This window comes from Pristiophorus japonicus, unplaced genomic scaffold (genome assembly GCF_044704955.1).
Source record: "Pristiophorus japonicus isolate sPriJap1 unplaced genomic scaffold, sPriJap1.hap1 HAP1_SCAFFOLD_221, whole genome shotgun sequence".
NCBI classification, from domain to species: Eukaryota; Metazoa; Chordata; class Chondrichthyes; family Pristiophoridae; genus Pristiophorus; species Pristiophorus japonicus.
This window is the reverse complement of record NW_027251919.1, coordinates 195,432-210,519: the sequence shown is the minus strand read 5'-3', so window position 1 is coordinate 210,519 and position 15,088 is coordinate 195,432. Positions and strand designations below refer to the sequence as shown.

At 50.3% G+C, this 15,088-nt stretch overlaps 2 non-coding genes across 2 annotated transcripts; both read right to left on the bottom strand.

Moving 5' to 3' along the window:
* Positions 1 to 1,545: 1,545 nt before the first annotated feature.
* trnai-aau (transfer RNA isoleucine (anticodon AAU)) lies at positions 1,546 to 1,618 on the bottom strand. The gene has a single exon. It is a non-coding gene; the product is annotated as a tRNA-Ile (tRNA).
* Positions 1,619 to 2,374: 756 nt separating this feature from the next.
* trnat-ugu (transfer RNA threonine (anticodon UGU)) lies at positions 2,375 to 2,447 on the bottom strand. Its single transcript has one exon. It is a non-coding gene; the product is annotated as a tRNA-Thr (tRNA).
* Positions 2,448 to 15,088: the final 12,641 nt, after the last annotated feature.

The window sequence follows — 15,088 nt, the reverse complement described above, 5'->3', positions numbered from 1 at the left end:
TGGGGAGAGAGAAGGGAAGGAGTCGGAAAGAGGGAAGAGGGAGGGGAAGGGGAGAGAGATGGGGAAGAGAAAGAGAGGGGAAGGGCAGCGAGAGGGAGAAGGGAAGAATCTGAAAAGAATGGGAAAGGAGAGTGAGAGGAGGGAGGGGGAAGAGAGTGGGGAAGGAGTGAGAAAGGGAGAGAGAGTGGGGGAAGGGGAGAGAGAGGGGGAGGACCTGAAAGGAAAGGGAAAAAAGAGAGGAATGAGAGACGGGTATTTAAATACTAAATTAGGCTCCTGTGAAATATGAACCCACGACCCCTGGTTTAGTAGACCCGTGCTCTAACCCCTGAGCTATGGAGCCACCTGCCCTGGGAAAAATAGGGGAAGGAGCAGGAAAGAGAGGGGAAGGGAAAAGAGAGAGTCGGAGGAGGGAGAGAGAATGGGAAGGGGAGCAAGAGTGGATGGAGTGAGAGAGGTAAGGTGAGACAGGGAGGAAGAGAGACGGTTATGGGAGAGAGAGGGAGGGGAATGGGAGCAAGAGGGGAAGGAGTGAGAGAGAGGAGAGAGGAGGAGGGGGAGAGCGGGAAGACGGGAGTAAGAGGGGAAGGGGAAAAAAGAGAGAGGATAGGGAAAGGGGGGAAAGAGGGAAGGAGTGAGGAAAGAATGAAAGTAGAGAGGGGAAGGAGAAAGGGGGAAGTAGAGAGGGTGAGGCGAGGGAGGGGGAAGAGGGAAAAGGGAATGAGTGAGAGACGGGGAAAGTGAGATAGCAGGAAAAAGATGCAGAATGGGTCATGATGGGGAAGGGAGAGAGAGTGCAAGGAGAGCCTTTTGTTTTGTGGTCGGTCTTGGAGTTGTTTAATATTTATAATTAAATCCCTTGTTAACTGACATAAATTTAAATACTGATTGAATTTTGAGTATGACCAAATGAGATTTGAACTCACAACCGCTGGTTTACTAGACCAGTGCTCTAACCCCAGAGCTATGGAGCCACCAGTTTTGGCAAAAACAGGGGAAGGAACAGGAAAGAGAGGGTAAGGGAAAAGAAAGAGCGGAAGGAGTGAGAGAGAAGGCGAAGGAGAAAGAGAGAGTGGATGGAGTGAGCGAGGGAAGGGTAGATTGGGACAAAGAGAGAGGGGCATGGAAGAGAGAGAGGGACGGGGAAAGGGAGGTTAAGGGAAGATAGGGGGAAGGAGTGAGAAAGAGTGAAGAAGAGGAGACAGCAGAAGGGGAGTGAGGCAGGGGGAGGGGAGAGAAGTGAAGGGGAAGGGAAGAGAGGGGAAGGAGTGAGAGAGAGGGGGAAGGGGAGAGAGTGAGGTGGGGAGGGGAGAGAGGGAAGGGAAGGAGTAGGAAAGACGGAAGAGAGAGGGAAAGGAGAAAGAGAGGAGGGGAAGGGGAGAGAGAGGGAGGAAGAGGAAAGAGATGTTAAGGGGCGAGAGGGGGAAGGAGTGAGAGAGAGAGAGGGGAGGGCAGAGAGGGGGATAACCTGAAAGAAAAGGGAAAAGAGTGGGACAGGAGGGAGTGAGTGGGAGGGATGAGAGACGGGTATTTAAATAATAAATTAGGCCCCAGTGAGATTTAAACTCATGACCCCTGGTTTATTAGACCAGTGCTCTAACCCCTGAGCTATGGAGCCACCTGCTTGATTGCAGATAGGGGAAGGAGCAGGAAAGAGAGGGGAACGGAAAAGAGAGAGTGGAAGGAGTGAGAAGGAGGGGGAAGGGGAAAGAGAGGGGGTAAGGGGAAAGAGAGGGGGAAGGAGGGAGGGGGAGAGAGTGGCAAAAGAGTGAGATAACGGTGAATAGGAGTGAGAGAGAGTATAACGAGAGAGGGGAAGGAGTGAGCGTGGGAGGGGAAGGGGAGAGAGAGAGGGGGAAGGGGAGACAGGGAGGAAGAGAGATGGGCAGGGGAGAGACAGAGGGGGAGAAGAAAGAGAGAGGAAGGGGAGAGAGTGTGTGGAAGGGAGGGAGAGAGTGGATGGAGTGAGAGAGGGAAGGGGAGAGAGGGGGAAGGAGTGGTTAGTGGACAGAGGGGTTGGGGAGAGAAGTAAGATAGACGAGGAAGGAGAGAGGGGAAGGAGTGGGGAGAGAATGAAAGTAGAGAGGGGAAGGGGAGAGAGAGAGGGGAAGGGGAGTGAGGGGGAAGGAGAGAGGGTGAGCCAAGGGAAGGGGAAGGAGGGAGAGAGGAATGAGTGAGAGACGGGGAGAGCGAGATAGCGGGAAAGGGAGAGAGGGGTAAAAAGATGTAAAACGGGTTGTGATGGGGAAGGGAGACAGAGTGTCAGAGAGACCAGAACCCTCTTGTTTTAGGGTCAGTCTGAGAGCTGTTTAATATTTAAAATTAAACCCTTTGTTAATTGGCAGCAAATTTAAATACTGGACCAATTTTGAGTAGGCCCCAATGATATTTGAACTCATGACCCCTGGTTTACAAGACCAGTGCTCTAACCCCTGAGCTATGAAGCCACCTATTCTGAGTAATACAGGGGAAGGAGCAGGAAAGAGAGGGGAAGGGAAAAGAGAGAGTGGGAAGGTGTGAGAGAGAGGGGCAAGGGGAGTGAGTGGGGAAGGGGAGAGAGAGGAAGTGGAAGTGGAGATTGAGAGGGGGGAAGGGGAGAGAGGGGGAGGGGGAGAGTCTGATGGGAAAGTAGAGCGAGAGCGAGGGAAGGAGAGAAAGGGAGGAGGGAGGGGGCGAGAAGAGTGGAGACAGGGGAGAGGAGAGAGAGAGTGGGGGAGAAAATGAAAAGGGAGAGGGGAAGGAATGAACGACAGTGGAAGGGGAGAGAGAGAGGGAAGAGGAGAGAGAGGGGGGAAGGGGAGAGAGAGGGGGAAAGGGAGAGAGAGGGGGGGAGGGGAGGGAGAGATGGAAGGGGAGAGAGAGGGGGAGGGGAGAGAGATGGGGGGAAGGGGAGAGGGAGAAGGGGGAAGGTGCGAGAGCGACAGGGGAAGGAGAGAGAGAGAGGGAAGGGGAGATGAGAGTGAGGGGAGGAGGGAGAGGGGAAGGGGAGAGAGAGGAGGAAATGGGTAGAGGAGAGAGAGGAATGGGTGAGAGAGAGGAAAATGTGAGAGAGAGAGGGGAAAGGGAAAAGAGTTGGGAGGGGAAAGGGAGTGAGTGGGGAGGGGGAGAGAATGGGGAAGGGGAGAGAGTGTGGGGAAGGGGAGAGAGTGTGGGGAAGGGGAGAGAGTGGGGAAGGGGAGAGAGTGGGGAAGGGGAGAGAGTGGGGAAGGGGAGAGAGTGGGGAATGGGAGAGAGAGGGGAAGAGTAAAAATGTGTAGTGATGGGGAAAGTGACGAAAGGAGAACAGGATAGACTTTTCTTTCAGGGTCGGTCTCAGAGCTGTTTTGTATTTAAATCCTTTGTTAATTTAAATACTGAGCTAATTTTGAGTAGAACTTTCTGAGATTTAAACCCAGAATCTCTGGTCTACTAGACCAGTGCTCCAACCCCTGAGGTATGGAGCCACCTGCTTAGGAAAGAACAGGGGAAGGAGCAGGAAAGAGTGGAGAAAGGAAAAGAGAGCGTGGAAGGAGTGAAAGAGAGGGGGAAGGGGAGAGAGAGAGGGGAAGGGGAGAGAGTGGGGAAGGAGTGAGAGAGGGAGGGGGAAAGGGAGTAAGGGAGGAAGAGAGAGGGGAAGGGGAGAGACAGATGGGGAGAGGAAAGAGGGGGGAAGGGGAGAGAGTGTGTGGAAGGGAGGGAGAGAGTGGATGGAGTGAGAGAGGGAAGAGCAGAGAGGGGGGAGGAGTGGTTACGGACAGAGGGGTTGCGGAGAGAAGTAAGAAGACGAGGAAGGAGAGAGAGGGGAAGGAGTGGGGAGAGAATGAAAGTAGAGAGGGAAGGGGAGAGCAAGAGAGGGGAAGGGAAGAGAAAGGGGAATGGGAGTGAGGGGGAAGGAGAGAGGGTGAGGCGATCGAGGGGAAAGGGGAGAGAGGGGAATGAGTGAAAGACAGGTAAAAAGATGGAGAACGGGAAGGCAGAGAGGGCTTTGGAAGGGGAGAGAGAGTGTAAGAGAGACGAGAAGAGGAGACGGAAGCCTATTGTTGCATGGTCAGTCTTCGAGCTGTTTAATATTTATAATTAAAGCTCTTGTTAATTTAAATATTAAGTTAATTTTGAACTCATAACCATGGATTATAAGTCTAGTGCTCTAACCCCTGAGCTACTAAGCCACATTTTCAGAAGACAACAGGGAAGGAAGTAGGAAAGAGAGGGGAAGGGAAAAGAGAGAGTGGAAGGAGTGAGAGCGAGAGGGAAGGGGAAAGAGAGGGGGAAGTGAAAGAGAGAGAGGGGAAGGGGAAAGAGAGACAGGGGGATGGGGAGAGAAAGGGGGAGGGGAGAGAGAGAAGGGGAGAGAAGGTGGAGAGAGTGGGTAGGGGAGAGAGGGAGAGGGGGGAAGGTGAGAGGGTGAGGCGAGGGAGACGGGAGAGAGTGAGAGAGGGGAATGAGTGAGAGACGGGGAAAGCAAGATGGTGGGAATAGGAGAGAGAGCTAAAAAGATGTAGAACAGGTCATGATGGGTGTTAGATCTGTAAACCTGTAAATACCTTGTGTAACCACCAGAGGGCTCATCCCCGAGTGTCCCAAGGGATCCCACAATCCCTTGGGAGCACCCGTACTTAAGGAGGCCTCACAGGCTGGAGAGTCACTCTGGAGACCTGTAAAAAAAAAGAATAAGGACACACTTTGCTTTGAGCCCGCAGTATCTGGTCAGACTCTTTATTCATACACAACAACTGGCGACGAGATACAGATGATGAACCCAACGATGCAGAGAACAGCGGGCATTCTGGAGAAATTTTCGGAGGGAGATGATTGGGAAACCTTCGTGGAGCGACTCGACCAATACTTCGTGGCCAACGAGATGGAAGGAGAAACGAACGCTGCCAAACGAAGGGCGATTCTCCTCACCATTTGCAGGGCACCAACGTATGGCCTCATGAAAAACCTGCTTGCTCCAGCGAAACCCACAGAGAAATCGTACGATGAGTTGTGCACACTGGTCCGGGAGCATCGGAACCTGAAGGAAAGTGTTCTGATGGCGAGGTATCGGTTCTACACGTACAAGAGGTCTGAAGGCCAGGAAGTGACAAGCTATGTCACCGAGCTAAGGGGCCTTGCAGGACATTGCAAATTTTGAAGGACATTTGGAGCACATGCTCAAGGACTTCTTTGTACTTGGCATTGGCCACGAAACTGTACTTCGCAAACTTTTGACTGGAGTGACCCCAACCTTGAGTAAGGCCATAGCGATAGTCCAGGTGTTTATTGCCACCAGTGACAATACTAAGCAAATCTCTCAGCACACAAGTGCTGCGACAAGTACTGTGAACAAAGTGATGTTGTTTTATAAACCTTTTATGATGGGGGGAGAGAGTGGGGGGGAGGGCAAGGAGAGGGAAAAAGAGAGAAAGATAGAGAGAAAGGGAGAAGGGGGGAATCTGAAAGGAAAGGGAAAAGTGAAAAGACAGAGATGCATGTTTAAATACTAAACTAATTTTGAGGAGGCCGTACTGAGATTTGAACTCACAACGCCTGGTTTACAAGACCAGTGTTCCAAACCCTTGAGCTATGGAGCCACACAGTTTAAGAATGACAGTGGAAGGAGCAAGAAAGAGAGGGGAAGGGAAAAGAGAGAGTGGAAGGAGTGAGAGAGAGGGGAAGGGGTGAGAGAGTGGGGGAAGGAGTCAGAGAGAGGGGGAAGAGCGAGATAGCGGGAAGGGAGAGAGGGGGAAAGGGGAGAGAGAGTGGGGAAGAGGAGAGGGGAGAGAGTGGGGAGGGATAGAGAAAGAGAGAGAGAGGGGAATGGGCCAGAGTGGGAGAGGAAGAGTCTGATGGGAAAGGGGAGAGCGAGAGCGAGGGAAGTAGATAAAGGGAGGAGAGAGGGGAGCGAAAAAGTGGAGACAGGGGAGGGGAGGGAGAGAGTTGGGGAGAAAATGAAAATGGAGAGGGGAAGGAGTTAGTGACAGTGGAAGGGGAGAGAGAGAGCGGGGGAAGGGGAGAGAGAGAGAGGGAAGGGGAGAGAGAGAGTGTGCAAAGGGGAGAAAGAGAGGGGGAAGGAGAGAGAGAGAAAGGGAAGCAAGGGGAAAGAGGGAGGGGGAAGGGGAGAGAGAGAGGAAAGGGGAGAGAGAGAGGCGGAAGGGGAGAGAGAGAGGAAAGGGGAGAGAGAGAGAGGGGGAAGGGGAGAGAGAGAGGAAAGGGGAGAGAGAGAGAGGAAAGGGGAGAGAGAGAGAGGAGGAAGGGGAGAGGGGAATGAGTGAGAAAAGTAGCGGGGAAAGCAGAAAGAGACAGAATGCGTAGTGATGAGGAAAGCAGGGAGAGATAGAGGAGGGGAAAGGAAGGGTAAGGAGAACAGGAGAGCATTTGTTCCAGGGTGGGTCTCGGAGCTGCTTAATATTTATAATTAAAGCCATTGTTAATTGACGATGAATTTAAATACTGAGCTAATTTTGAGTCGGCCCCTGTGAGATTTGAACTCAATCCCTGGAGAGAGGGAGGAAGAGAGAGGGGAAGGGGAGAGAGAGAGAGAGAGGTGTATGGGGTGGTCCCGGGGGTCAGGTTCACCTCTGACCTTCTAAGCAGTTCGAATTGCCCCCACTCTCTTGGGTTCCAGATTATGGATTAATTTGGGGTGTGATAAAGTGGAAGAGACAACTGGTTTGGTGCAAAAAAACTTTGATTTTATTAAGGATAAGAAAATACAATGTCACTCTTATAATTACACTAATAAAGAACAGTACATCACACATTCAAAGGGGTTACAGTGAAAATTATACCTCCCACCTCCCCATACCTAATCCTAGCTAGGTTAGACTCCAGGGCAGGCAGGGACTATGCTTACCAATCCTTTCTGGTCAGTTAGTGGTAGTTGGCGGTTTCGTGGTTCGTTGTATTCTGTAGGTTCTGCTTGCCGTACCCCGAACGTCAGAGAAGACTTCTTACTGCTCAATCTTCAGTTGGGCTGAGTCCACTGATGCGGTCGGGCGCGTTTTGGATTTGTGGGGTAAGTACGCGTTTTCTTTCGTTAGAAATAGGTTTCAAAGTCCTTTTGGGTAACGTTTTCACCTGTTGGTAGTCAGGCCGAGATTGTAGAGTGAAAACTTTCGATTCTTTGGTTTCTTCCTTGTGAAGTTTTGTTTCGAGGTTGGTCGAACGCGGTGATTTTTAGTGGTACCCACGTTGGCTGTGATCGGTTGCTGCCGCGCAGGTGATGTTCTTACTTCCTTTTTGATTTCCGGACGTCAAGGCTGGAGATGTTAGTTTACAACTGTCGCGTTGGTTTCTCTCCCTTCTTGATGGCCAAGGCATATTATGGCATACCCTTTGTGAAAACAGTTATACTGTAGGAGCTGTCCTTATCTTCGCGCCAAATCAGACCAAAATTCTTTGTTTAATTTTGGCGGGCTCAATAAAAGATAATATGTCTCGGGTGGGCTGATCTTCTCAATCTGTTTCTTGATGGAAATATTAGCTTGGTAATCACAATGTTCTTTGTGCTTGGTTTTTGCATGCAGGCTAGAGTCGGCCTTTTTATTTATGCATCGGCTGAAAATGGCTTTCCAGGTTCAGGTTGATGGCTGGCCATCTCTGAGTTAATTGTTGCAATGTGAATGTCTCTTGTGGAGAAGGGTTTTCGAGTATCCATTTTCCACACAATCTATTTTAGTCTCAATACCCCAAACAGTTTCAATAATCAAACTGGCTTCTTTATTTAGCTCTACTAAAGCTGCCCACAGACTTAATTTGTCGTGTAGAATCCCAAATTCGATTAAAGTTTGTAGTTTCTTCCATGAGTATTTTAAGACTTCAAACTTTCTGGTTGATAGTTCCAAGTTAAATTTCCTTTCCAATGAGTCCAAACACTGTGGTGTAGTTTCCCACGAATTTTCCCACGAAGCGAGGGGAAGGGAGACAGCGAGGAAGAGAGGGAGGTGGGGAAAGAGAGGGAGGGGTTGGAGAGAGAGAGTGTGTGGAAGGAAAGGAGAGAGTGCATGGAGTGAGAGAGGGAAGGGGAGAGAGGGGGAAGGAGTGGTTAGTGGATAGAGGGGTTGGGGGAGAGAAGTAAGATAGATGAGGAAGGAGAGAGAGGAAGGAGTGGGGAGTGAATGCAAGTAGAGAGGGAAGGGGAGAGCAAGAGAGAGGAAGGGGAGAGAGAGGGTGAGGCAATGGAGCGAGAGGGGAATGAGTGAAAGACGGGGAAAGCAAGATACCGGGAAAAAGGGTCGTGATGGGGAAGGGAGAATTAGAGTGGAAGGAGGAGAGGGGAAGTGAGAGAGGGGAAGGGGAGAGCGAGAGTGGAAGGAGTGAGAGAGGGGGAAGGGGAGAGCGAGAGTGGAAGGAGTGAGAGAGAGGGGAGGGGAGAGAGAGGGAGAGGAACGGGAGAGAGAGGTGAAGGAGTGAGAGAGAGAGGGAAGGGTAGATTAGGAGAAAGAGAGAGGAGCAGGGGAGAGAGAGTGACGGGGAAAGAGAGGTTAAGGGAAGAGAGTGGGAAGGAGTGAGAAAGAGTGAAGAAGAGGAGAAAGCAGAAGGGGAGTGAGACAGGGGGAGGGGAGAGAAGTGAAGGGGAAGGGAAGAGAGGGGAAGGAGTGAGAGAGAGGGGGAAGGGGAGACGAAGGGTGAGAGGGAAGTGGGGAGGGGAAGGGGAGAGAGAGAGGTGGGGAGAATGTAGAAGGGGGAGAGAGAAGGGAAGGAGTAGGAAAGAGGGAAGAGAGGGGGAAGGGGAAAGAGAGCGAGGGGAAGGGGAGAGAGATGGGGAAGGGAAAGAGAGAAGGGAATAATCTGAAAGGAAAGGGAAAGGACAGTGAGAGAAGAGAGTGCGGAGAGAGTGAGAAAGGAGTGAGAGAGAGAGAGGGGGAGGGCAGAGAGAGAGGGAGAACCTGAAAGGAAAGGGAAAAGAGAGAGACAGGAGGGAGGGAAATGGGGGAGTAATGAGAGATGGGTATTTAAATAATAAATTAGGCCTCAGTGAGATTTGAACTCACGACCCCTGGTTAACTAGACCAGTGCTCTAACCCCTGAGATATGGAGCTACCTACTCGGAAAAAAAACAGGGGAAGGAGCAGGAAAGAGAGGGGAAGGGCAAAGAGAGAGTGGAAGGACAGAGGTAGAGGGGGAAGGGGAGAGAGAGAGAAAGGGGGAAGGGGAGAGAGAGTGGATGGAGTGAGAGAGGGAAGGTGAATCAGGGAGGAAGAGAGAGGGGTATGGGAGAGAGAGGGAGGGGAAGGGGAGCAAGAGGGGAAGGAGTGAGAGAGAGGAGAGAGGAGGAGGGGGAAAGCGGGAAGACGGGAGTGAGAGGGGAAGGGTAAAAGAGAGGGGAAGGGGAGGGGAAGAGAGAGGGAAGGAGTGAGGAAAGAATGAAAGTAGAGAGGGTGAGGCAAGGGAGGGGGAAAGGGGAATGAGTGAGAGACGGGGAAAGCGAGATAGCGGGAAACGATGTAGAATGGGTCATGATGGAGAAGGGAGAGAGAGTGCAAGAGTGTGAGGAGAGCCTTTTGTTTTGTGGTCGGTCTCGGAGCTGTTTAATATTTATAATTTAAGCCCTTGTTAATTGACATAAATTTAAACACTGAGCTAATTTTGAGTCGGCCCCAGTGAAATTTGAACCCACGACCCCTGGTTTACTTAACCAGTGCTCTAATCCCTGAGCTATGGAGCAACCTGCCGTGATAAAAACAGAGCAAGGAGCAGAAAAGAGATGGAAAGGGAAAAGAGAGAGTGGAAGGAGTGAGAGAGAGGGGGAAGGGGAAAGAGAGGGAGGGGAAGGGGAGAGAGAGTGGAAAGCGGGGAGAAGGGGAGAGAGGGAGAAGGGGAGGGAGGGGGGAATGGGCCGGAGGGGGAGGGGAAGTCTGATGGGAAAGGGGAGAGCGAAAGTGAGGGAAGGAGATAAAGGGAGGAGGGACGGGGCGCGAGAAGAGTGGAGACAGGGGAGGGGAGGGAGAGAGTGGGGGAAAAAATTAAACGGGAGAGGGGAAGGAGTGAGCGATAGGGGAGAGGGAGTGGAAGGGGAGAGAGAGGAGGAAAGGGGAGAGATTCCGAGGGAAGGGGAGAGGGTGAAGGGTGAAGGGGAGCCAGCTGGGAAGGCGAGAGAGACAGGGGAAGGGGAGAGATAGGGGAAGGGGAGAGAGGAGGGGGGGAGGAAGAGAGGGGGAAGGAGAGAGAGAGAGAGGGGAGAAAATGGGTAGATGAGAGAGAGGGAAGAGGAAATAGAGGAAGATGTTTGAGAGAGGGGGAAGGGGAAAGAGTGGGGAAGGGGACAGAGAGCGGAAGGATAGACTTTTCTTTCAGGGTCGGTCTCAGAGGTGCTTTATATTTATAGCCTTTTCCCCCCTATCCACTCTCTCCCCTCTCTCTCCCCTCTCTCTCCCCTTCCCCTCCTTCTCTTTCCCCTTCCACCTCTCTCTCACTCCTTCCACTCTCTCGTTTCCCTTCCCCTCTCTTTCCTGCTCCTTCCTCTGTTTTTACCAGAGGGCTCATCCCTTGGAGTCCCAAGGGCTCCCACAATCCCTTGGGAGCACCTGTACTTAAGGAGGCCTCACAGGCTGGAGAGGCACTCTGGAGACCTGTAATTAAAGACTAAGGTCACACTTTGCTTTGAGCCCGCAGTATCTGGTCAGATTCTTTATTCATACACAACAACTGGCGACGAGATACAGATGACGAACCCAACGATGCAGAGAACAGCGGGCATCCTGGAGAAATTTTCGGAGGGAGATGATTGGGAAACCTTCGTGGAGCGACTCGACCAATACTTCGTGGCCAACGAGATGGAAGGAGAAGCGAACGCTGCCAAACGAAGGGCGATTCTCCTCACCGTTTGCAGGGCACCAACGTATGGCCTCATGAAAAACCTGCTTGCTCCAGCGAAACCCACAGAGATATCGTACGATGAGTTGTGCACACTGGTCCGGGAGCATCGGAACCCGAAGGAAAGCGTTCTGATGGCGAGGTACCGGTTCTACACGGACAAGAGGTCTGAAGGCCAGGAAGTGACAAGCTATGTCACCGAGCTAAGGGGCCTTGCAGGACATTGCAAATTTTGAAGGACATTTGGAGCACATGCTCAAGGACTTCTTTGTACTTGGCATTGGCCACGAAACTATACTTCGCAAACTTTTGACTGTCGAGACCCCAATCTTGAGTAAGGCCATAGCGATAGCCCAGGTGTTTATTGCCACCAGTGACAATACTAAGCAAATCTCTCAGCAAACAAGTGCTGCTACAAGTACTGTGAACAAAGTGATGTTGTTTTATAAACCTTTTATGATGGGGAGAGAGAGAGTGGAGGGGCGTGGGGAGGGAGGGCATTGAGAGGGAAAAAGAGGGAAAGGGGAGAGAGAAAGAGAGGGAGAAGGGGGGAGTCTGAAAGTAAAAATGCAGAGGCAGAAGAGTGAGATAGAAAACATAGAAAACATAGAAAATAGGTGCAGGAGTAGGCCATTCAGCCCTTCTAGCCTGCACCGCCATTCAATGAGTTCACGGATGAACTTGAAACTCCAGTACCCCCTTCCTGCTTTCGCGCCATACCCCTTGTTCCCCCGAGTAGTAAGGACTTCATCTAACTCCCTTTTGAATATATTTAGTGAATTGGCCCCAACCACTTTCTGTGGCAGAGAATTCCACAGGTTCACCACTCTCTGGGTGAAGAAGTCTCTCCTCATCTCGGTCCTAAATGGCTTACCCCTTATCCTTGGACTGTGACCCCTGGTTCTGGACTTCCCCAACATTGGGAACATTCTTCCTGCATCTAACCTGTTTAAACCCGTCAGGATTTTAAGCGTTTCTATGAGGTCTCTCATTCTTCTGAACTCCAGTGAATACAAGCCCAGTTGATCCCGTCTTTCTTGATAGGTCAGTCCCACCATCCCGGGAATCAGTCTGGTGAATCTTCGCTGCACTCCCTCAATAGCAAGAATGTCCTTCCTCAAGTTAGGAGACCAAAATTGTACACAATACTCCAGGTGTGGCCTCACCAAGGCCCTGTACAACTGTCGCAACACCTCCCTGCCCCTGTACTCGCTATGAAGGCCAACATGCCATTTGCTTTCTTAACCGCCTGCTGTACCTGCATGCCAACCTTCAATGACTGATGTACCATGACACCCAGGTCTCGTTGCACCTCCCCTTTTCCTAATCTGTCACCATTCAGATAATAGTCTGTCTCTCTGTTTTTACCACCAAAGTGGATAACCTCACATTTATCCACATTATACTTCATCTGCCATGCATTTGCCCACTCACCAAAGCTATCCAAGTCACTCTGCAGCCTCATAGCATCCTCCTCGCAGCTCACACTGCCACCCAACTTAGTGTCATCCGCAAATTTGGAGAGACTACATTTAATCCCCTCGTCTAAATCATTAATGTATAATGTAAACAGCTGGGGCCCAGCACAGAACCTTGCGGTACCCCACTAGTCACTGCCTGCCATTCTGAAAAGTACCCATTTACTCCGACTCTTTGCTTCCTTTCTGACAACCAGTTCTCAATCCACGTCAGCACACTACCCCCAATCCCATGTGCTTTAACTTTGCACATTAATCTCTTGTGTGGGACCTTGTCGAAAGCCTTCTGAAAGTCCAAATATACCACATCAACTGGTTCTCCCTTGTCCACTTTACTGGAAACATCCTCAAAAAATTCCAGAAGGTTTGTCAAACATGATTTCCCCTTCACAAATCCATGCTGACTTGGACCTATCATGTCACCATTTTCCAAATGCGCTGCTATGACATCCTTAATAATTGATTCCATCACTTTACCCACTACTGAGGTCAGGCTGACCAGTCTATAATTCCCTGTTTTCTCTCTCCCTCCTTTTTTAAAAAGTGGGATTACATTGGCTACCCTCCACGCAATAGAAACTGATCCAGAGTCAATGGAATGTTGGAAAATGACTGTCAATGCATCCGCTATTTCCAAGGCCACCTCCTTAAGTACTCTTGGATGCAGTCCATCAGGCCCTGGGGATTTATCGGCCTTCAATCCCGTCAATTTCCCCAACACAATTTCCCGACTAATAAAGATTTCCCTCAGTTCCTCCTCCCTACTAGACCCTCTGACCCCTTTTATATCCGGAAGGTTGTTTGTGTCCTCCTTAGTGAATACCGAACCAAAGTACTTGTTCAATTGGTCTGCCATTTCTTTGTTCCCAGTTATGACTTCCCCTGATTCTGACTGCAGGGGACCTACGTTTGTCTTTACTAACCTTTTTCTCTTTACATACCTATAGAAACTTTTGCAATCCGCCTTAATGTTCCCTGCCCTAATCAAACCCTTTGTCCTCCTCTGCTGAGTTCTAAATTTCTCCCAGTCCCCAGGTTCGCTGCTATTTCTGGCCAATTTGTATGCCACTTCCTTGGCTTTAATACTATCCCTGATTTCCCTTGATAGCCACGGTTGAACCACCTTCCCTTTTTTATTTTTATGCCAGACAGGAATGTACAATTGTTGTAATTCATCCATGCGGTCTCTAAATGTCTGCCATTGCCCATCCACATTCAACCCCTTAAGTATCATTCGCCAATCTATCCTAGCCAATTCACGCCTCATACCTTCAAAGTTACCCTTCTTTAAGTTCTGGACCATGGTCTCTGAATTAACTGTATCATTTTCCATCCTAATGCAGAATTCCACCATATTATGGTCACTCTTCCCCAAGGGGCCTCGCACAATGAGATTGCTAATTAGTCCTCTCTCATTACACAACACCCCCCTAGTTGGTTCCTCAATATATTGGTCTAGAAAACCATTCCTTATGCATTCCAGGAAATCCTCCTCCACCGTATTGCTTCCAGTTTGGCTAGCCCAATCTATGTGCATATTAAAATCACCCATTATAACTGCTGCACCTTTATTGCATGCACCCCTAATTTCCTGTTTGATGCCCTCCCCAACATCACTACTACTGTTTGGAGGTCTGTACACAACTCCCACTAACGTTTTTTGTCAATTGGTGTTCTGCAGCTCTACCCATATAGATTCCACATCATCCAAGCTAATGTCTTTCCTAACTATTGCATTAATCTCCTCTTTAACCAGCAATGCTACCCCACCTCCTTTTCCTTTTATTCTATCCTTCCTGAGTGTTGAATACCCCTGGATGTTGAGTTCCCAGCCCTGATCATCCTGGAGCCACGTCTCCGTAATCCCAATCACATCATATTTGTTAACATCTATTTGCACAGTTAATTCATCGACCTTATTGCGGTTACTCCTTGCATTAAGACACAAAGCCTTCAGGCTTGTTTTTTAACACCCTTTGTCCTTTTAGAATTTTGCTGTACAGTGGCCCTTTTTGTTCTTTGTCTTCGGTTTCTCTGCCCTCCACTTTTCCTCATCTCCTTTCTGTCTTTTGCTTTTGCCTCCTTTTTGTCTCCCTCTGTCTCCCTGCATTGGTTCCCATCCCCCTGCCATATTAGTTTAACTCCTCCCCAACAGCACTAGCAAACACTCCCCCTAGGACATTGGTTCCGGTCCTGCCCAGGTGCAGACCGTCCGGTTTGTACTGGTCCCACCTCCCCCAGAACCGGTTCCAATGCCCCAGGAATTTGAATCCCTCCCTGCTGCACCACTGCTCAAGCCATGTATTCATCTGCGCTATCCTGCGAGTCCTACTCTGACTAGCACGTGGCACTGGTAGCAATCCCGAGATTACTACTTTTGAGGTCCTACTTTTTAATTTAGCTCCTAGCTCCTTAAATTCGTTTCGTAGGACCTCATCCCTTTTTTTACCCATGTCGTTGGTACCAATGTGCACCACGACAACTGGCTGTTCTCCCTCCCATTTCAGAATGTCCTGCACCCACTCCGAGACATCCTTGACCCCTGCACCAGGGAAGCAACATACCATCCTGGAGTCTTGGTTGCGGCTGCAGAAACGCCTATCTATTCCCCTCACCATTGAATCCCCTATCACTATCGCTCTCCCACTCTTTTTCCTGCCCTCCTGTGCAGCAGAGCCAGCCACGGTGCCATGAACTTGGTGAGTCATCCCCCCCAACAGCACTCAAAGCAGTGTATCTGTTTTGCAGGGGGATGACCACAGGGGACCCCTGCACGAGAAAGCGGAAGGCGAGAGGGGAATGAGTGATAAAGAGAAACGGGGAAAGCGAGA